This window comes from Narcine bancroftii, chromosome 1, assembly GCF_036971445.1.
Source record: "Narcine bancroftii isolate sNarBan1 chromosome 1, sNarBan1.hap1, whole genome shotgun sequence".
In the NCBI taxonomy this organism is placed as follows: domain Eukaryota; kingdom Metazoa; phylum Chordata; class Chondrichthyes; order Torpediniformes; family Narcinidae; genus Narcine; species Narcine bancroftii.
In genome coordinates, this window is record NC_091469.1 from 29,207,533 (window position 1) to 29,229,837 (window position 22,305).

At 41.7% G+C, this 22,305-nt stretch overlaps 1 protein-coding gene across 6 annotated transcripts in view; it reads left to right on the forward strand.

The window, feature by feature from the left end:
* The first annotated feature begins 8,454 nt into the window (after positions 1 to 8,454).
* The window catches only part of LOC138756757 (uncharacterized protein KIAA1958), a 115,756-nt gene continuing 101,905 nt past the window's right edge, over positions 8,455 to 22,305 (forward strand). For 2 of the 6 annotated variants that reach the window (XM_069923165.1, XM_069923173.1), the window contains exon 1: positions 8,455 to 8,743. The gene's annotated coding sequence lies outside the window, so the exon portion shown is untranslated. Of the gene's footprint in view, positions 8,744 to 9,051; positions 9,115 to 22,305 lie in introns of those variants that run through there. The other 4 variants (XM_069923145.1, XM_069923159.1, XM_069923180.1 and 1 more) reach the window with 3 other exon arrangements.

The window sequence follows — 22,305 nt, forward strand, 5'->3', positions numbered from 1 at the left end:
TGTGCTCGAGATACGACACTCTTAGTTCATCTGGAGTCTGTCAGAGTTATGCTATAGGGAGGGAAGGATCAATTGATCTAACACCTGAAGAGAAGAACCGGGAAAGTGTCCCATGGGCCTATTCTTTAGTCCTTAAATGCTAGTTCAGCTGGTCACTGACACCATCCAGTAAGCATTCCTCAATCTTGGACTCCTGGCTGGTTTCCCAAATGTATTGAAACTGCCACTTCCTGATGCAAAGAACACAGCACACAGAACTGGTACAGTTAACTCTTAATTGGATACCAAGTTAACCTGAGGGAACCCCTACTGCTTTCAGCCTTGAAAGCATTCTCTGGAGGTCTCTATTCAATAAATGGATGCCTCAACTTTTATACAGTCGAGAAAACAAGTTGAACTTGAACAAGATTACATCATTATTCTACAAACAAGGTAAATTACCATTGTGTACAAGGTAAATCACACCCCTTGTATGCCCCTCCCCTATATCCCTGTGTCAAGGTTGAATAATAAGAACACTGAGTTATATTTACTCTACATAATGTCAGTTTCTTTTCCTGGTTCTCCTCCTGTTCAGGCTGTTTCTCCAGTTTTTTTAAATTTTCTTCTTCAGTTCTCCTCACTGCCTGACAGCTTTCCCTAGTCTCTCTCCTGTTCTCCTCACTTTCCCTAGTCTCTCTCCTGTTCTCCTCACTTTCCCTAGTCTCTCTCCAGTTCTCCTCACTTTCCCTAGTCTCTCTCCTGTTCTCCTCACTTTCCCTAGTCTCTCTCCTGTTCTCCTCACTTTCCCTAGTCTCTCTCCTGTTCTCCTCACTGCCTGACAGCTTTCCCTTAGTCTCTCTCCTGTCCTGAAAAGCTTCAGTGTCTCCACCTCCTGCTCTCTTTCATTCTCTTTTTTCGGATTTATCTTTAGACTTATAATTTTTGATCAGTACTTCCATTCCATTTCATTACACATGTATATATATTTCAAGGTGCCTTCCCTTGGCCACTGGGTTTTTTTAAAATTTTTTTTATTTTTCACACTATAAACCATATTGACCAAGATACAGAGACATTTTTTCTCTTGAATATATAGTGTCATTTTCTTCCCTTTTCTCCCCCCTCCCTCCCTCACCCCCTTTCCCATTTATTTGAAATTCAATCTATAAGATACATTAAACCCGTTAAACAATGTTGTCACTTAATAAAAATAAACAAGAAATTTTACTGAGTCAGTTCTTTTCATTGTCTTCTCCTTCTGTCGTTTTAGGTGGTAGAAGTCCATGGTAGGATTTCTCTATTGTGTTTCATGTATGGCTCCCATATTTGTTTGAATATTGTGATGTTATTTCTTAAATTATATGTTATTTTTTCGAATGGAATACATTTATTTATTTCTATATACCATTGTTGTATTCTCAAGTTGTCTTCTAACTTCCAGGTTGACATAATACATTTTTTTGCTACAGCTAGGGCTATCATAACAAATCTTTTTTGTGCTCCATCCAAATCGAGTCTAAATTCTTTATTTCTTATATTACTTAGGAGGAAGATCTCTGGGTTTTTTGGTATATTGCTCTTTGTGATTTTATTTAATGTCTGGTTTAGATCTTCCCAAAATTTTTTCACTTTCTCACATGTCCAAATTGCATGAATTGTTGTTCCCGTTTCCTTTTTACAGCGAAAACATCTGTCTGATACTGTTGGGTCCCATTTATTTAACTTTTGAGGTGTGATGTATAGCCTTGGCCACTGGGTTGACAGCTTTTTTGTTCTTTTCTCCTATTTTTCAGATTCAAAAGCAGTTGCTTTATTCATTGTGCTATTTTGTTCGGCACACTTCATCATTTAGTCCAGTTGTGGTCTTATTTTTGACCTGTCCACTCTTTGCAGTTACTCTGCTATTTTCAATGCTACTTCTACTTTTTTTCCCTAACCCTTTGTGGTTTTAAATTATCCAATTGATCCCAATTTTATCTAACTTACCTGTTCTGCCCGTGCAGACCCCTATTTACCTAGGGCAGTATCTGCAGAACCCCTCATCCGGTCAGATTCCTATTTACCTAGGGCGGTAGCCACAAAGATTCTCTCTTATCCTGCCCATGCAGACCCCTATTTACTTAGGATGGTATCCGCAGGAAACCTCACCCGTGCAGACCCCTATTTACCTAGGGCAGTATCCGCAGAACCCCTCATCCGGTCAGATTTCTATTTACCTAGGGCGGTAGCCACAAAGATTCTCTCTTATCCTGCCCATGCAGACCCCTATTTACTTAGGATGGTATCTGCAGGAAACCTCACCCGTGCAGACCCCTATTTACCTAGGGCAGTATCCGCAGAACCCCTCATCCGGTCAGATTCCTATTTACCTAGGGCGGTAGCCACAAAGATTCTCTCTTATCCTGCCCATGCAGACCCCTATTTACTTAGGATGCTATCTGCAGGAAACCTCGCCCGTGCAGACCTCTATTTACCTAGGGCAGTATCCATGAGGAATTACCAACACCACGTGGAATTCTCCTTCAAACTCTATCCCTTGCACAATTTTCCTGATCAATTCTCCGAACCTCCTTTCAGGCCAATTTTTCAGCAGATTCTTTGGATTGGAGAGACCCTTTGACTGTCGTTTGGCACTTCTGTGTCCCCGGACACTTCCTGTTCCCCACAGATTTTAGTCCAAATTTAAAGTGAAAACGCTTACCTTTTTTGTGGATGGCCGAGAAGATCCCGAGGGGCTGGAAAACACTCTCAATCAGCCATCTCTTTTCTGATGAGTCTCTTTCTGACTCTGCTTGCAGCGCCAAATTCTGTTGTGGATTTTTGATGTCCAAAAATGAGTCAGGAAATGCGGAGAATTCTTCAGAAAAATTTAATCCTTTATTTGCAAACAAAAGCTGAGACAAATCAAAGCCTTTTTTTTTTAATGCAGATTTTCAGTTACTTATCAATGTTCAACTTTGATTGATGTTTTGTACTTATTAGCTCATCCTGGGTTCGTTTCTCAGTCATGGTACTTTCATCACTTCTCCTTACGCTATACTCATCTTCTTGTAACCGGCCTGTTTCAGAATAAACCACTCACCACTATGGTTCCCCTTACCTCGCCCTGTCTAAGTTCTCCGATCTGATCTCCTGTTACTCCCCTCTCTCATCCTGTTTGATTGCTTATTCTCCTGGTGCCTGTAACCACTATTATTTTCTTAGATTTGAATGTATGACCTTGATGTTTTCTCTCTGGACTTATGTTTTAAAGTTAGCAGGCTTTGGAATCAGCAAATACTACACATACTATAATCAGCCAACTTTTCTACATACTGTGTCTGTTACTTAATTACATGAATATTTTCCATAAACAGTGTAGTTGAAGTACATAGTAAATTGTTACATAGCAATGGATTAATGAATACATAATGAATAGTACATAGGTTTATTTTCCATAGCACTCAACTCCCAACTGTGCAATTGGATCATGGATTTCCTCACCTCCAGACCACAATCAGTGAGGATTGGGAAGAACATTTCCTCCACAATCAGTACCGAAGCACCACAGGGCTGTGTTCTTAGCCCCCTGTTCTACTCACTTTACACCTACGACTGTGGCTTGGTAATACAATAACACCATCCATAAATTTGCCAACAATTCCACAGTAGTGGGTTGTGTAAAGAAAGGTGATGAGTCAACCCTAGGAGGGAGATTGAAAACCAGGATGAAAGGTGCACCAACAACATCCTTGCACTCAGTGTTACCAAAATTAAGGAGCTCATTGTTGACTTCAGGATGAGTGATCATTGGTGGATCAGAGGTAGAGAGGGTAAGGAAATTTAAATTCTTAGGAGTCACTATCTCGAAGGATCTTTCCTGGAACTGAACACACTAATGGCATCATGAAGAAAGCACGTCAGCACCTCTACTACCTCAGGAATTTGCAGAAGTTAGGTATGACACTAGAAACCCTGGTAAATTTCTATAGATGTGTGATGGAAAGTGTGCTGACCAGCTGCATCACAGTCTGATATACGGAGAACAATACCCCTGAGCATAAAGCCCTGCAAAAGGTAGTGGCATCTCAGGTGAAACCCTCCCCACTATCGAGTACATCTTCAGGGAACTCTGACTTTGGAGAGCAGCAGCAATCATTAAAGACCCACACCACCCAACACGCACTCTGTTATCGCTGTTGCCATCAGGAAGGAGGTATAGATGCCACAAGACTCGCACCACCAAATTCATGAACAGCTGCTACCCCTCCACCATTAGACTCCTCAACAACAAACTCAATCATGGACTCATTTAAGGACTCTTATGCACTTTATTGATTTTTTTCATTTTCTCTCTATATTGCAGTCATTTATTTACATTTTTTATGTGCTTACAGTTCTTTATTTGTTTACATTTGTACCTTGTATTCAGGTTTTTTTTGCACAACCAATAAGTGGTAATTCTGCCTCACCCGCAGAAAAAGAATCATGTATGTATTCTGACAGTAAATCTGAAATCTAAAATCTTGTCTGTATGTATGTTATGACTGGTTGTGTGTCTGCAAGTTTTGAATGGAGGACTGGAGAATGCTGTTTCATCAGGTTGTACTTATACAGTCAGATAACAAAAAACTTGACATGATTTTATCCACTCTGCTTCGAATTTCACCCTGACCTCAAACTCACTTGATCCATTTCTAGTAACACAGTCCCCTTTCCCGATCTCTCCGTCTCCATCTCGGAGGCAAACTCTCAACAGACATCTTCTACAAACCCACCAACTCCCACAGCTACGACTACACCTCTTCCCACCCTGCCCCCCATAAGAATTCCATTCCTTTCTCTTGATTCCTCCATCTCCGTTGCATCTGCTCCCAGGATGAGGACTTCCCTGCGAGATCATTAGAGATGTTCTCCTTCTTCAGGCAATGTGGCTTCCCCTCTACCACCATTAATTTGGCATTCACCTGCATTTCCTTCATTACCTGCACATCTGCCCTGGCCCCCTCCACCCTCATGCACAGCATGGGTAGAGTTCCCCTTTTCCTCTATTTTCCCCACCTACAGTGTGTGACCCCACCACCAGACACATCTTCCCTGCTCCTTCCCTCTCTGCCTTCCCATGAGACCGCTCCCCCATTAACTCCCTATCCATCTCTCCCTCCCTCCCAATCACCCCCTTGGCACCTACCCCTATGACTACAGAAAGTGCCCCACTTGTGCCCACACCTTTTCCCTCATCACCATTCACAGGCCCTAAACAGTCCTTCCAAATGAAGCATTATCTCACTTCTGAATCTGCAGTGGTCATCTACTGCATCTGGTGCTCCCGTTGTCTCCTCTACATCAGAGAGACTGGATGCAGTCAGGGAGATTGCTTCATTGAGCATCTCAGCTCTGTCCGTAGCATCTCAGTGTCAAGCATTTCAATTTCCCACCCCATTTCCTTGCCAACGTATCTGTCCATAGGGGCTTGCACTGCCAGACAGGAGGAATTCCAAATTGGAGGAACAATACCTTGTATTCTGTCTAGGCACCCTCCAGCAAGATGACATTAACACCTTGAGTTTTTGTTGTCCACCCTCCATCTTTCCCTTTGTTTCCTTTAATTTCTCTTCCCTTTTCCTTCTATCTCCTGTACGCCAGCTGTGCATTCACAGACCCAACCCCCTCTCCCTAATCAATTCTTACCTTTCCTTTCTCTTAGCCTCCTCTCCATATCCAATTAACAACTTTTTTCTGTTGGTTTGTACTCCACCCCCTGCCCTTTCTTTTAATTTCAGGCACCTGTCTACTTTTTTACTCATACCTTGAAGAAGGGCTCAGGCCTGAAATGTTAGTTATATATCATTACATCCTATGGATGCTGTGAGACCTGCTGAGTTCCTCCAGCATTTCTATCTGAACAGTAATATTTCATATTTAGTGTTAAGATGAATGGCCATATTTCTGTAACTGAATATGTTTTTGGAAATACCAACAATTTCCTCAGTGAATTTCTTCACCATTTCAAGTCAGTATAGATTTATATCAACACCAATATGCATTAATAACAATATTTAACTATAGTAAAACACAGATATCAAACAAGATTTTGACATTGGGTGTTTGTAGGACAGGGAAAGAAGGCAGTTTTTTTTAGCAAGGATTTTAAAGGAGAATAGTGGAAACTTTGAGTAGACATTAGGACACAATCACTTGAAAAAGCAAATATTCATGGGGGAAGAGATTAATATTAGAAAAGTAAACAAGTCCAAATTTGAACTTGAATCTCCAAGGATTGTAGGTTTGGAGCAAATTCTGGAGACATGTGCAAATAAGCTGATACTGCTATTAAAAAGAGCTGAGGTGAATGTGGAACTGTGACTGGGAGGCAGCTGAAAAAGGTCTCATACTAAAGCCTTCCCATGAGCAAAGTTCTGGCACCAATACTCTTCATAAGTGAACAATTTACTTAACTATACACACAACACCTCTGAGGTATTCTATCAAATATGAATTGCTGTGGATTTCCTGAGATCATAAAAAATCCATAGAAATGCAACATAATTTAATCACCTTAAGAATGCGAGACAAACACCACAAGTGAGGAAGAGGTTCTGATGAATGATATGCCACATAATGACAAGTTCATGGTGCCTCCTGTACATTTCATAAGTGGGTACAATTTCCAATGTTGTTACAGACAATTGCAATCTTAAACGTTGACATTACATTGATCTCTCTTTAACTCACCATCTTAGCTCATACCAAATATGAGTCAATGAGGCAAACAGCATAGATTGAGAGGTTGGCTAAACATACGATCTAGAAAGGATATGCTGATGGAATTTGATAGTCTAAGAATTTTCTGTGACTTGAGTTAATTGACTCCATGACTTTTTTCTCTGTAGTATAGATACAATATAATGTAGTGTTTAAATATCAAGGTAAACACTTTGGTATGAAAAACACAAAAGGCTGAGAATTGTTTAATGGTGATCGATTGGGAAATATTGAGGGATCTGGGTGTTCCTCAATGTCATTCACAGAAAGCAAACATGTAAGTGTAGCAAACAGTTCATAAGATAAATCAAATTAATTGAATGAGGGATTTGAGGAGAGCAGCAAGTGTTACAGTTGCTGAGACCATACTGGGAGGAATATGTGGAGTTTGGGCTCCAGAGGAACAGCTTCTTCCCACAGACAGTGAGAATGCTGAATGACCAAAAGAACCGCTCACACTAACCATCTCAGACTCTCACTTGTACAAAACAATATCTATTTATTTATTTTTATAGATAAAATACTTGTCCTACATATGTATTATTTGTCTGTATGTGGGCTATGTCTGGTTGTGTGCACATGCTTTGCACCAAGGACCGGAGAGCGCTGTTTTGTTAGGTTGTACTCATGCAATCAAATGATAGGACAATTGCCATCGAGGTCGTGAAATGAAGAACACCAGAATGATTCCTGGGCTGGTGGAATAGTATGAGTTAATTAAGTCTACAAAATGAAACTCAGATTCATCGAATCTGTTGAATTAACAGCAGTGCTCCACAAAGCATTCACCCAAATAGTTTCTCCAATGTAAAGGGGACAGGACAAAATGCAGTCCACTAAGTTGGAAGAAGTGCATACGAATCATGCTTCACCTGGAAAAACGGTTTGAGTCCCTGGATGGTGGAAAGGGGTGAGGTAAAAGAACTAGTGTGACATCAACTGTTTCATTACAAGGCTACTGACTCACACAGGTAGCTTCATTACTCTCCGTCCCCTCATGCCTCCTGTAGGACTTTATTCCATTCTAACAGTTCCAGCACCATACTTGATCTAACGATAAGACGTTCCCTCCAATACCAAATCCCTGGGACTGCATCTCATCCATTTCCCACGACTCTGCTCTCAGCCCATCTACTCTGGAGCGGAACAAGGTCACAGTTCCCCCAGTGATCGCCTTCCAGCCCACCAATCCCCGGATTCACTATTTCTGGCACTTCGAAGAGACTCCATCACCAGACACATCTCCCTCTCTCTTCCCCCTTTACCCCCACCCACCCCAAATCACAGCACTTATCCAACACCTCTTCCCCGTCCACCAGGCAGAGATGCAAACGATCTTTCCAGGTGATTCACTCGGCGTTTCTTCCAGTCTCCGCTCGAAGAGCATTTTCTGGTTTTGCTCCAGATTTTGCAGAATCTTCCTTCGACCATACCACACAAGTGATTTGGGCTGAGGGCCGTGGCACAAAGAGATGCGCGAAGCTGGCTCCCACTGCAAGCGACATGCTTGGATGAGCCATCAGTTGAATCTAAAGAGGACTCGCACGGAGCTTTGAGGATCGCCGGGTCCCCGGGTGCAGCTGGAATACAGGGGGATGGGCTCGCGCAAGCGCACTGTGGCACAAAGGAGCAGGTCCAGGTGCTCCGCCGAGACGGGAGGAGCGGGCGCCGTGGGACGAAGGTGGATGGGGCGAGGGGAGGGGGAAGGAATTCGCCGCCGTACTTCCCCATCTGGTTGGAGCACACTTCCGGTGTTGTTAGGAAAGCTCCGTGCGATCCGACGGGCGCTGTGTTGTGTTCCGACCCGTTAGCTGGGAGAAAATTAAACGCAACGGCAGTGGTGGATCGAAGCCGCGGCTCCGCCAGGCCTTGGGAGAAGGAAGGAAGGAAGAAAGAGGGGAGGGGAGGGAAGGGAAGGGGTGGGAGGGGGGTCCACACCGCGGAAACTCCGCGCACTCCCAGCCCGCGGGAGGAGGGAGAGCGGACGCAGGCTGCTCCCATGGATGCCGAGGTGCAGGTGGGTGCGGGTCGCTGGGCGGGCGGCTGAGGGGGCACAGTGGGGAGGCCAAGGGAGGGCTGCGCCGTCAGTGCCGGCGGCCGGCACCGCCGCTTGCTTGCTTTCTTTATTCGGCTCTCTTTGTGTGCCTTGGTTTCGGGGCCGAGTCTGCGCAGTTCCGCCCGCCCGGTGGGAGCGGAGACAATGAGAGCAGAGAAGCCCAGCAGGCGGCTCTGGGCCCGTCGTCCGGTCACCCGCGGCCCGTCTCATCTCCCTCCCACCAACACCCCCCGCCCCCCCCCCCTCTGGAGATCGGACACGCCGAATCTGGGGTGCACGCAATCCCATTTTAAAGTTGCATTGGTCCAACAAGATCCTGGTTTGCTGAGAGTGTGAGTCGATGAATGCAGAACCAACCTGTGTATAATCTGAGTGTGTACACTGTATCACTATGCAACGAGCGCTGGACGCAGCCAGATTGTGTGGCGACGCACAAGTCAGATAATTGCGCAGAACCCAGTCGTGTGTTTCTGCACGAAACTGCAACATACATCAAAGTATTTGAACTCAAATTTGCGTATGCTTGTAAGCTAATCAGTCACAGTCTGATTGGGGTTGTTGGTGTGGCTTCTCAATTCTGTTCTTGCTTCGAGGCACGGATAAAGTAGGGAGGGCACTGTCACGTCTATTTACGGCGTGCAACTTGATGTCCGATTTTGTACAACGCGAGCGCACTCTATGTATTGCTTTAAAATAAAACCATGTTGGAGAAAGCCAGCAGGTCAAACAGGGTCGTGTCTATTAGCAAAGGGACAAACACATCACCGAGGTTTCGGGCTTCAGCAAGGGATGGGAAAATGTCGGCAGGCTCAGGCAATTGGAAGTCATTGAAGTATTTGCTCATACCTTGATGACGGGCTTAAGGCCGAAACGTTGGTGATGTGTTTGCCCCTTTGCTGTTTGACCTGTTGACGTTCTCCAACACTGTGTTCTTACTCCAATGTCTCCAGATTTCCGTGGTTTACCTTGGTATTGCTTTCTCGTTGCCACTCGCACGATCGTGCTCTGAGCAAGTCAACTGTGCGAACCGTGTCTTGTATTTGCATAGAGCAGAATGTCTCAATGGAGGCCATCCAGAGAGTTTGCACTTTCCAAATCCACCTCTTAAATTGCACACGGATGTATTGAGAGGAGCAGCCTTCACTTTCTACATATTTATCGGTAGCGTTGATGTGGTTATTTTGTCTAATTGAATTATGGCTACGTTTGACAAACTAATTGCAGTATGATAAATATTATTGCCTATTCAACAGTGTAATTTCTGTTCAGATGCAAGTTGACACTTTTTTGGAAATGTTCCTACTGGCAAAGAGCTGAATGTTTACAATCATTGAAAAATGAGTGACAAAATCTAAATATTGGCTCATTTCAGTTCCATATTTCAATTGGTTTGTGTGCTCCATGGCAGAAAATGAAGCATATATTTTTCTGTAATATTTTCAAAATTTGAATTTGCATCTGATGCTGTGTTTCAAGCCAAGCCGTGAAATATTTTTACCTTGGGTGCTGTTTTTCTTTCCCATGAATAAGTGCAGACCTTTAAAAGACCAGTTAAACTTTTAACATTTGATTTCCAATAGCAACTGGAATACTTACTGTTTGATGTTTGCTGTATTTCATTATCAGGTCTTTGTAGCGGCAGAATACTAAGTAGAAAAGGTAAATAATTTAATTTTAATTGACAAATGATGCTTGATTGTCAGACCGCGACTCACTTTTATGCATCAGTTTTTTCTTGTCTTGTCATTCGACTACATTTTTAATTTAACAGTGCTGGGAAAAAGGACAATTACCCAAAAGTAGGTGTTGGATATGTGGTACAACAAGAAATATAAATATATCAAGGTTTATTGCACATTCTCAATAGAACGTCCATTGTTTTAATATATAGAATTTAACAGTGCCAGGAAAAAGGACAATTACCCAAAAGTAGGTGTTGGATATGTGGTACAACAAGAAATATAAATGTATCAAGGTTTATTGCACATTCTCAATAGAACATCCATTTTTTTTTAGTATATAGAATGTTATTTCAGCTTCTCACCTAAAACATCCTACGTAAAACATGTCTGTAGCCACAGTTGTTGTCTGGTTAGTTACATTTTTATTAGCATTTATTTTCATTAAACTGTGAAAGTGTGAAGTAAACGCTGCCCATCGTCAAAGCACAATAGTCCATTAGCTCCATTGCAGCATTATATCTTGTTCTTTATTCTGCTGCATCTTGTTCTTTATTCTGCTGCATCACAGCAGAGACCACCCAGTACTACCATGTGGTCAGCACCCTGGATCCGCAGACTGCAGACAGAGTGGCCAACTTTATCCACAGGCCACCATTGGAAGGCACTTACACTGCCTTCAAGAGCTATTAACTGAGCCGTTCGGACTCTCGTGGTGAGAGCGAGGAGCACGTTTGCTCCACCTTGATGAGCTTGGAGACAGATTCCAGTCGACACTAATCAACGAGATGCTGGCCCTCCTGGGAGATAAGCAGCCCGGCATCATGTTCGAGCAGACATTCCTGGAACAGATGCCTGAAGACATCCAACTGCTCCTGGCGGATGTGGATTTCAGTGACCCCCTGAAAGTCGCAGCACGGACATTCTGTGGAAACAGAAACAAGTGCTTGGCTACTGTGGGGCTCATAAAGAAGTCCCGCAATCAGACCAGAGCAGTCCCACGCAAGGAACAGCAGACGAGAGACAGGAGTGAGTCCAGAGACAGATGGTACTTCTATCACCAGAGATGGGGCACCGAGGCCCGTTGATGCCAGTCACCCTGTGAGTTCCAGGGGAACGACAAGGCCAAGCTGTCACTGATGGCCACGATGGCTGGCCACCAAGAGATCCTCTTGTACGTCTGGGACCGCCTGTCTGGCAGATGCTTCCTGGTGGATACAGGCACAGCAGCATGACGATGAGATCCCACAGTTCAGGACTGCTGTCACAGGCCTTCGACTTCAGGACATTCCAGTCGACACAGGTACTACCACCCTCCTGTGCGACGTGGCCACCAGACAGGTTCAACGTATTGTCCCAACGGCATGCAGGTGACGAGTTTTTGACTCCAACCATGGACTGGCACAACCATCCATCAGGACTACGGTCTGGCTGGTGATCAGCAAGTACGTGTGGATTGCAGAAACAAGTCCGGGGGTGGACCAAGGCATGCATGCAGTGCCAAACAGACAAAGTGCAGCGACACACCAAGGTCCCCCCACAGCAGTTCAAGCCAATGGAACGCAGGTTTGACCTCATTCACGTGGACATAGTGCGACCTTTGCCAGTCTCTCAGGGTTTCTGCTACGTGTTCACATTGGTCAACCGCTTCACCCGGTGGCCAGAAGCAATTCCCCCGGCCGACACATCCACCAGGTCCTGTGCCAAAGCACTCCTCACATCCCGGATTGCAAGATTCGGATTGCCACGGCACATCACTTCTGACCAAGGCGCACGGTTCACCTCCAGTTTGTGGACTGACATTGCCAACCTGTGGGGCGCTCAGCTACACCATACCGACGGCATATCACTCACAAGCCAACGGCATGGTGGAGCGTTTCCACAGGCACCTCAAAACTGCCCTCATGACCAACTGGGTGGATGAGCTACCACGGGCACTACTAGGCATCTGAACAGCGCCGAAACAAGACCTCCACGCATCCTCTGCTGAACTTGTCTACGGAACCCCACTCATAGTTCCCGTGGATTTCGTTCCACAGGACAGAGGACAGCAGGAAGAGACCACCACCTTCTTGGACAGGCTACACAAAAAGGTCAGTAACCTGGCTCCGATCCCACCCTCCAGACATGGAGAAGCCAAGTCCAACATCCTCAAAGAACTCAAGGACAGTGAGTACGTGTTTGTATGCAGAGGACTCCACTGTTCACCACTGCAGAAGCCATACGAAGGTCCCTTTCAAGTCATCCAGAATCACGGTGCCACCTTCGAGCTGGACATTGGTGGTGAACCAAAGGTCTTCACTGCAGATAGACTCAAGCCTGCCCACACAGGGGATGTGGCAAGATGGCGTAGAGGGCAGACGTGCGATCCTACTCCTCAGCCAGATTTTTAAGCACACGTCTTTAAAGTTTATCTAAGTGAGTAAAAGTTGTATTTTTATTTTTGGGAACATTAGTGGGTCACAATGGCGACTAATGTTAAAAAAAAACATAAGCTCAGTTACAGAAGAAATTACCTTTTAAAAGTGCTGAAGAATTGAGGCTGAGAGAAGGGCCCTTGAGCCCGGGCTGCTGTCAGGTGAACAGGGGACGCGTAGAATGGCATTGGAAGCTGCCTCTGCGGGGTCCCTGGCCTTTGCAGGTGTGCAATCCCGCAGCCGCACTGGGAAGGGCCCGACAACGTTGGAAGAAGAAAAAGACTCGTGTTTAACAAGCAGTTCACAGGAACAATTGGAGGTGGAGTCGAGAGAAGGTAGGCCTCAAGATGTGGAACTGGAACCTGGAATGGAGTCTGCATAGTTTTGGAAGGGATTGCCTATCATATGGACAATATGTCTAAACAATTGACTCAAGGATTTTTGGATGTGACAACTAAAATATCTAATATGTCTGAAGATGTATCTAATATGTCTTAAGACGGATGTCAGTAAATGTATTAAATCAGTGGATACAGTGCAAGGAAATTTTAAAAAAAATTGAAACAGCTTTTTCTGAATGTAAAATTCAAGTTGTACGTAATAGGGAAAAAATAGAGAAAGTGGAAGATTCGTTTGTGGATTGGGGAATCCAGGAAAAAAATTGATTCATTGGAAAATCAAAGTCGGAGAAACAATGTGAAAATTGTGGGTCTTCCAGAAGACATTGAAGGGTCTGATCCAATAAAATTTTTCAAGAGTTGGATTCCCGAGGTGTAGGGCAAAGAGTTTTTCTCAGGAGGTTTAGTATTGGAGAGGGCACATAGAGCTTTACGAAAGAAACCGTTACCTGGACAACCACCACGAGCGTTCTTAGTTCGAGGCCTGAACTATCAAGACAGAGAAATTATACTATGGTTGGCGGTACAGAAGGCAAGACAAAGTCCATCTTCAATGATGATTCAAAATAACAGAGTATTTTTTAACACAGATTTGAGTCAAGAAATTATTAGGCGACGACAGGAATTTAATTCGGCTAAAGAAGTACTGTGGCGGAAGCGTTATAAATTTGCTTTTCGATATCCTGCTGTGTTAAAAGTCTTTTATGGTAACTTTCAATCTCAATTTTTTTGAGAATGGACACGATGCATTAATTTTTGCTAATTCATTACCGGATTTACGAGGACATGGAAGAGTTTCGCCATTGTCGCCCAAAAAGAGGGCAAATGGAAATGGAAATGGGCAGAAAGGGAAGAATGGAAAGAAAGATGTTTTAACACAAAGTCTTATTGACATCGAAGATTTGGAACAATCATTGGGAATGGAGTCATTGGATTGAATATATTTAGTGTTGAATTTTACTAATATGAATGGGGGGGTCTAGGGGGGGTGGATAGCACTGAAATCTTTGATAGTCATCTGCCACTAGCTAGGGGTTTACCACAACCAGTTTTTTAGGGCGTTACTACCTTTAGGTAGTTTTTTTGGGGGGGGGGGGAATAATTAAATTTTTTTCTAGATACATTTTCTTTTATAAAAAAATTTTTTAGGGGAGGGAGAGTGGTTTTCATTTATTAGAAGGGGAGCGATATTTTGTAATAAGTGATTATATTGTTAGTTTGTAAAGATGTCTAATTTGAAATGTGCAACTTTTAATATTCAGGGGTTAAATAATCTGATTAATTGAAAGCGAGTTTTGGCTTATATTAAGAAAATGAAAATTGATATTGCCTATTTACAAGAAACACATTTGACTGAAAAAGAACATTTGAAATTGAAGAGAGATTGGGTTGGGAATGTTTTTTTTCTTCATTTAATTCTAAGGCAAGGGGTGTAGCAATTCTAATTCATAAGAATTTGTCTTTTGAGTTGCAAACTATGGAAGAGAATGCTGGAAGGGTTTTAAAGGTGAATTGTAAAATTTTTACTGAATCTTGGACTTTGCTTAATATTTATGCACCTAACGTGCAGGATGAGTGTTTTATTTTGGATGCTTTTCTGTTATAAAATCAAGCTAATGAAAATATTTTAGTTGGGGGAGATTTTAATTGTGTCTTGGATCCTTTGTTGGACAGCTCCCCATAAAGTATAAAGAAATCAACCATGGCGATACAAATTTGGGCCTTGATGAAGGATTTAAATTTGGTGGATATTTGGAGAACAATTAATCCTACAGAGAAGGATTTTTCTTTTTATTCGTCTCGATGTTATTCATTTTCTAAAATAGATTTTTTTTATTATTGGCACATTTACAAGGAAGGGTATCACAGGCAGAATATAAAAGCAGGGTTACATCAGATCATTATTTTTTTTCTTATGGTAGTTCAGAAGTGGTACCTTCATCTTATAGATGGAGATTTAATACAATGTTGTTGAAAAAACTGGAATTTGTTATTTTTGTTAAAGAACATTACTTTTTTTTTGTCTGAAAATACTAATTCAGTAAACAGTATTTTTGTGTTATGGTATGCGTTAAAAGCTTATTTAAGAGGACAGATTATTAGTTATACCACTAAAGTTAAGAAACAGTATATGGCTGAAAGCTTTGAATTAGAAAAGCAAATTGATGAATTGGAGAAGGAATTTCAGAAGGAAGTGACAGAAGATTAAAAAAAAGTAGCTTTGACTAAATTGAAATTGCGTTATAATATGTTGAAGACATGTCAATTTGAATGTTTAATTAATAGATCTAAGTAAGCAGTGTTATTATGAGTTGGGTGAGAGGGCACATAAAGTGCTTCCATGGCAGTGAAAGAAGAAAGAGGTTTCACGGATTATTAATGCTGTAAAAAAGAATTCAACAGATACCTATAAACCTCAGGAAATTAATGATCAGTTTTATTCATTTTATAACAATTATATACTTCTGAGGGGAAACAGGATAGTGGTTCTACGATTCTTATTTATCTAAGTTAACGTTATCAGCATTAGAAGAGGAGGATGTTATGGATTTGGAAGCTCCGTTTACAGAATTAATGATTAAGGCAGCTATGTTGGAAATGCCCAATGGGAAGTCACCAGGCGATGATGGGTTTTTGGTGGAATTTTATAAAACTTTTTATGAAGATTTATCTTCGCTGTTTGGTAAGGTATTACAACAAGTGACTGAACAGTATGAGTTACCAGAATCTTGCTCTAGTGCTTTAATTACTGTAATCCCAAAAAAACATAGAGACCCGTTGAAAGTGCCGTTGAAAGTGTTTTCGTATAGACCTATTTCTTTATTGAATGTTGATTATAAAATAATAGCAAATGTGTTAACAAATCGATTTGCTAAGTATTTACCTAAATTGATACATGTTGATCAAACAGGTTTTATTAAAAATAGAAATGCTTCAGATAATATTCTTCGATTGATTAGTCTGGTCAATGCATAGCAACTTGATGCAGAAAAAGCCTTTGATAGGGTTGAATGGGATTTTTATTTAAAGTTTTGGAGAAGTTTAAATTTGGCCCTTTTTATTGGTTGGGTTAAAGCTTTATATATGAACCCGACTGTAAGTGTGGTGACAAATGGTCAAGTTTCATCATCGTTTAAATTGACGCGTTCAATTTGTCAAGGTTGTCTATTGTCACCAGCTCTATTTGCATTGACTATTGAACCGTTAGCTCAAACAATAAGGCAGAATGAACAGATAAGAGGGATGAGAGTTATGGATGAAGAGTATAAGATTAATTTGTTTGCAGATGATGTTTTGATATATTTAACAAACCCAGGACAATCATTGCCACGTTTACAGGAATGTTTATTACAATATGGAACATTATCTGGATATAAAGTTAACTGGGATAAGAGTGAAATTTTACCAGTCGGAGAAGAAGATTAATCAGAGTATAAAAATATTATAAATTTTAAATGGTCTGATAAAATTAAATATTTAGGAATAATTGTAAATACTGAGTATCAATCTTTATACAAGTTAAATTATGTTCCATTATTAAAAAAGATTAAAGCAGATTTAATTCAGTGGAAAGATCTTCCGTTAACTTTAATTGGTTGATTTAATTGTATTAAGTTGAATATTTTTCCTCGTATTCAATATTATTTCAATCAATAACGTGTTCTCTTTCAAAGAGTTTCTTTCAGGATTTAAATAAAGTTACAAGAGAATTTTATGGAAAGGTAAACTACCATGGGTAGCATTAAATAAACTTCTTCGAAGTATGCGCTAGGTGCGCTTCAATTACCTCATTTTCAAAATTATTATGATGCAGCCCAGTTGAAATTTATTAGTAGATTGATGGATTTGGACCAACCCCCGAGTTGGGCTAAAGTTGAGATGGCCTGTATTTCTGAAGTCGAGGTGTATCAATTTATATTTCGATGATATGTAAATTTGTTGAGGGAATATAATATGCTGATATTAAAACATTTATTAAAATTATGGATTTTTAAAAAATAAGATTTTAGGATCAAAAGGTAAATTGTCAATTTTAACTCCATTATATAGTAATCAGCTTATTTCTGTTTCAATGTTTAATAGTCATTTAAAGAGTTGGGACTCTAAGGGTATAAAAAGATTACGGGATTGTTTTGTAGAAGGACAGTTTCTCTCAATCAATTGAAAGAGCGTTTTGATATTGCTGAAAATTCTTTACTTGTTTATTATCAACTTCGATCTTTGGTGAAAAATATGTATGGTAAAGAGATGATTTTACCTGTTATGACAAAATTTGAGTCTTTGATTTCTTCCCAAAAAGGGGTTATATTTCTGTTATGTACCAAGTATTAGAAGACAATATGGATAAGTCGGAATGGGAGAAATCTAAGCTTAAATGGGAAAATGATTTAGTATTTGTTTTTCCTGAAGACTACCGGGCAGATATGTATCATGATAGTGTTACTAAATTGACGAATGTGCGGTATGGAATAGTTAATTATAATTTTCTACATCAGTTGTATTTAGCACCAGAATATGGTTTTAGTCATTTGGATTCTTGTTTTAGATGTGTTAGATGAACTTTTGTACATGCTCTTTGGTCTTATGTGCATGTACAACCATTCTGGGATGAAATTAAGTTAATTTTGGAAAAATTTATATAATTTTTTTACCATTAGATCCATCTATTTTTTAATGGGTTATATGATTCCTTTAAGGGTATTAGGATTGTATAAATTTCAAATTGCATTTATATATTTAGCATTGTCTGTAGCTCGAAAACATGTAGCAAGTACATGGAAAGATGATATAGTGATTAATATAATGTGATGGCATCATGAATTGAAAGCTTGTATTGTTATAGAAAAAATTACATATAATCTACATGACAATTATTATTTTTTTGTTAATAAGTGGTTACCATATTTGTAATATATGCATTTAGATATATTTTGATTTATTAGATACTTTTGGTTTCTGTTTATATATTTTTAGCTCTCCTTAAGAGAGTTGGCTGATGTGATGGGAGGGGGGGGGTGGGGACTTGATTTTTTAATTTTTTAAAAATTTTTAATATCTACTCATATAAAATTTTCTTTATGGAATGTATTTTGTATTACTATTAATGATTCTTCAAATAAATAAAGTTTTAAGAAAAAGCCTGCCCTCACAGACCTAGCAGAACCCGCGGAGACACCAACACCTCGACGCAGAGGCAAATCACAGAAGATTTTGGGGACTATACTAACGGACACTATAGAATGTAACGCCGGTTCAGTGGGGGGGGATCATGTGGCGGCAGAGATTGGGCCGGCACATCGCGCGGCTGCAGAAGCGGACAGAGATCACTAAAGCGACTCCCAGGACAATGAACCGGTAGGGTTAGAAGCTGGGGCATCATCAGTCCAAAAGCCCTAAAATGGCATTGGTCAATCTGTCCAGCTAACTCAGCAGAAACAGGCTGGGGAAGAAGGGGATTCATATGCATGAATGTTCCCAACTGCTATTGTTATTCATATGGATGACTCAGTCAATCAGCAAAGATGGCGGGAACTTGAACAGTATAAAAGCAGCCTTTCCAGCCCTAATAAACGGGTGAGCTTAACCTGCCACACTGTGTGTGTGTGTGTGTGTGTTTCTTTGGAGCGTTCGGATACTTAAAATAATTTTGTAATGCAATTTTTAAATTTACTGCACTGTAGAAGCTGATTCTGGCCATTTAAACCTGTGCTGCGCAATTTCACCCAAATTAATCTACAACCCTGTATGTTTTTGAAGGGTGGAAGGAAACTGGAGTACTCTGGGAAACCTATACAAACACAGGGAGATCGTACAAAGTTTTTACAGACAACATCGGATTCGAACCCTGGTCGTTGGTGCTGTAATCTTTCTTTGGCTTGGCTTTGCAGACGAAGATTTATGGAGGGGGTAAAATGTCCACGTCAGCTGCAGGCTCGTTGGTGGCTGACAAGTCCGATGCGGGACAGGCAGACACGGTTGCAGGGGAAAATTGGTTGGTTGGGGTTGGGTGTTGGGTTTTTCCTCCTTTGCCTTTTGTCAGTGAGGTGGGCTCTGCGGTCTTCTTCAAAGGAGGTTGCTGCCCGCCAAACTGTGAGGCGCCAAGAAACACGGTTTGAGGCGTTATCAGCCCACTGGCGGTGATCAATGTGGCAGGCACCAAGAGATTTCTTTAGGCAGTCCTTGTACCTTTTCTTTGGTGCACCTCTGTCACGGTGGCCAGTGGAGAGCTCGCCATATAACACGATCGTGGGAAGGCGATGGTCCTCCATTCTGGAGACGTGACCCACCCAGCACAGCTGGATCTTCAGCAGCGTGGACTCGATGCTGTCGACCTCTGCCATCTCGAGTACTTCGACGTTAGGGATGAAAGCACTCCAATGAATGTTGAGGATGGAGCGGAGACAACGCTGGTGGAAGCGTTCTTCAGCATGATGCTGAACCAAACCATGAAAGACCTCAACAATGAAGACGTTGTTTACATCCGGTACCGCACGGATGGCAGTCTCTTCAATCTGAGGCGCCTGAAAGCTCACACCAAGACACAAGAGAAACTTGTCCGTGAACTACTCTTTGCAGACGATGCCGCTTTAGTTGCCCATTCAGAGCCAGCTCTTCAGCGCTTGACGTCCTGTTTTGCGGAAACTGCCAAAATGTTTGGCCTGGAAGTCAGCCTGAAGAAAACTGAGGTCCTCCATCAGCTAGCTCCCCACCATGACTACCAGCCCCCCCACATCTCCATCGGGCTCACAAAACTCAAAACGGTCAACCAGTTTACCTATCTCGGCTGCACCATTTCATCAGATGCAAGGATCGACAACGAGATAGACAACAGACTCGCCAAGGCAAATAGCGCCTTTGGAAGACTACACAAAAGAGTCTGGAAAAACAACCAACTGAAAAACCTCACAAAGATGAGCGTATACAGAGCTGTTGTCATACCCACACTCCTGTTCGGCTCCGAATCATGGGTCCTCTACCGGCATCACCTACGGCTCCTGGTGCTGTAATAGCGTTCCACTAACCACCAAGTTAACCATTTCAGTTACTGGAAAATGATACTTAATATTTGCTTTGTTACGAAATCACATTTTGTTTTTGCAAAAGAAAACAGGGATTTAGACAAGTTAATAAGTTTTAAAACTTGAAGTAATTCAGTGGTTCCACAGTGCAAGTTTTATCCAGCAGAAATCCTTAAATGTTAAACTTAGATCGGGAATCTATACAAAGTATGAAAGTGACATTTAAAATGTAGCCCAAGAAATTGCCTTTAGCAGTGTTTGAATCATCAGTTCTTTTGCTTGTTTACTGCACAAATGATCCTTGTGCATGAATGGTACTAACAATTTGTTTTGCTACAGCAAATCTGTATTGCAAACCATGCAATGTAGAAACTGTAAAATCCACATTTGTGGTTGCAAATGGTTCTGGTGCATTGAATAATATTTGGACTCCAAGTATATTTAATATGAAACCTAGGGTGCATTATTTATCAACCATTTTCAAATCCGTACTTCAGTATGCCACTAAAATGCTGTTATGATATGAACAACGTTTGTAGCTCAGATTTGAGCTCTCTTGCTCAATTGTTACAAGCATTATATTCCTTGTAAGCCTTTTTTCCATGATTTCATCTGTCAGCAGATCTTTCTAATTCTGTGGCCTAACTTGTCCGTGCCAACTGAGAAGCTAGCACTACCCTTTGTGTGGAAAAAGATTCCCCTCCGGTATCTTTTGAATCTTCCCTCTCACCTGAAATCTAAACCTAGTTTTAGATTCCCCTCTCCTGGGATTAAAGACTCTGATTATTTACCTTATCTATGCTCTTCATGATTTTTATGAGAATATTGTACATTTTCACCTCAGTGACTTCTGCTTCAGAGATAAATGTCCCACCCCCTCCTTTCAATTCATGCCGATAACTTTTTTGTGAATCTTTCAGCTTGATGATAACTTTCCTACAGCTGGGTGACCAGAACTGGGTGTAATGGTACTGCGTGCTGTCCATGCAGCAGTTTGAAATTCTCACCACCTTTGAAGGAAAGGAGCTTCTCCGAAATTCCCCATGGTTCCTCATAGTTCTTCCTCATTGGAAGACCACCAGTCAGTATGGATCAGTAACAACATCTCTTTCTCACTGACAATGAACACAGGCATACCTTAAGGATCCATCTGCTCCATCTACCCCATGATTGTGTGGCCAGGCACAATTTAAATGACATCTACAAATTTGTTGATGACACCACGGTTGTTGTCAAAATCACAGATGGCAATGAGGAAATGTACAGGAGTGAGAGAGATCAATTAGTTGAATGGTTTCTCAACAACAATCTTGAACTCAATGTCAGCAAAACTAAGGAATTGATTGTGGACTTCAGGAAATCAGGAGCAAACAAACCAGACCTCCTATTCTGGGGTCATCATGTCGATGCATTTATAAAGAAGGCCCTCACCATCCAGGCCATGCCCTTTTCTCACTTCTATCATCAAGAGGCCAGCAATGGAGAGGGTTAAGAACTTCAAATTCTTGGGTGTCAACATCTCTAAAGACCTATTCTGGGGTCATCATGTCGATGCATTTATAAAGAAGGCCCTCACCATCCAGGCCATGCCCTTTTCTCACTTCTATCATCAAGAGGCCAGCAATGGAGAGGGTTAAGAACTTCAAATTCTTGGGTGTCAACATCTCTAAAGACCTATTCTGGGGTCATCATGTCGATGCATTTATAAAGAAGGCATGCTAGTTTCATTAGGAGTTTGAGTAGACTTGGTATGTCACCAAAGACTTGCAAATTTCTACAGGGGTACTGTTGAGAGCATTCTGACATTGCATCACTGGTAGGAGGTTCCAGGACAAGTAAAGACTATAGAAGGTTGTAAGCTCGGCCAGCGCCATCATGGGCATTAATCTTCACTCCATTAAGGACATCTTTTAGAGGCAGTGCCTCGAGAAAGCAGCTTTTATCATCAAGAGCCCTCACCATCCAGGCCATGCCCTTTTCTACCTTCTATCATCAGGATGGTGGTACAGG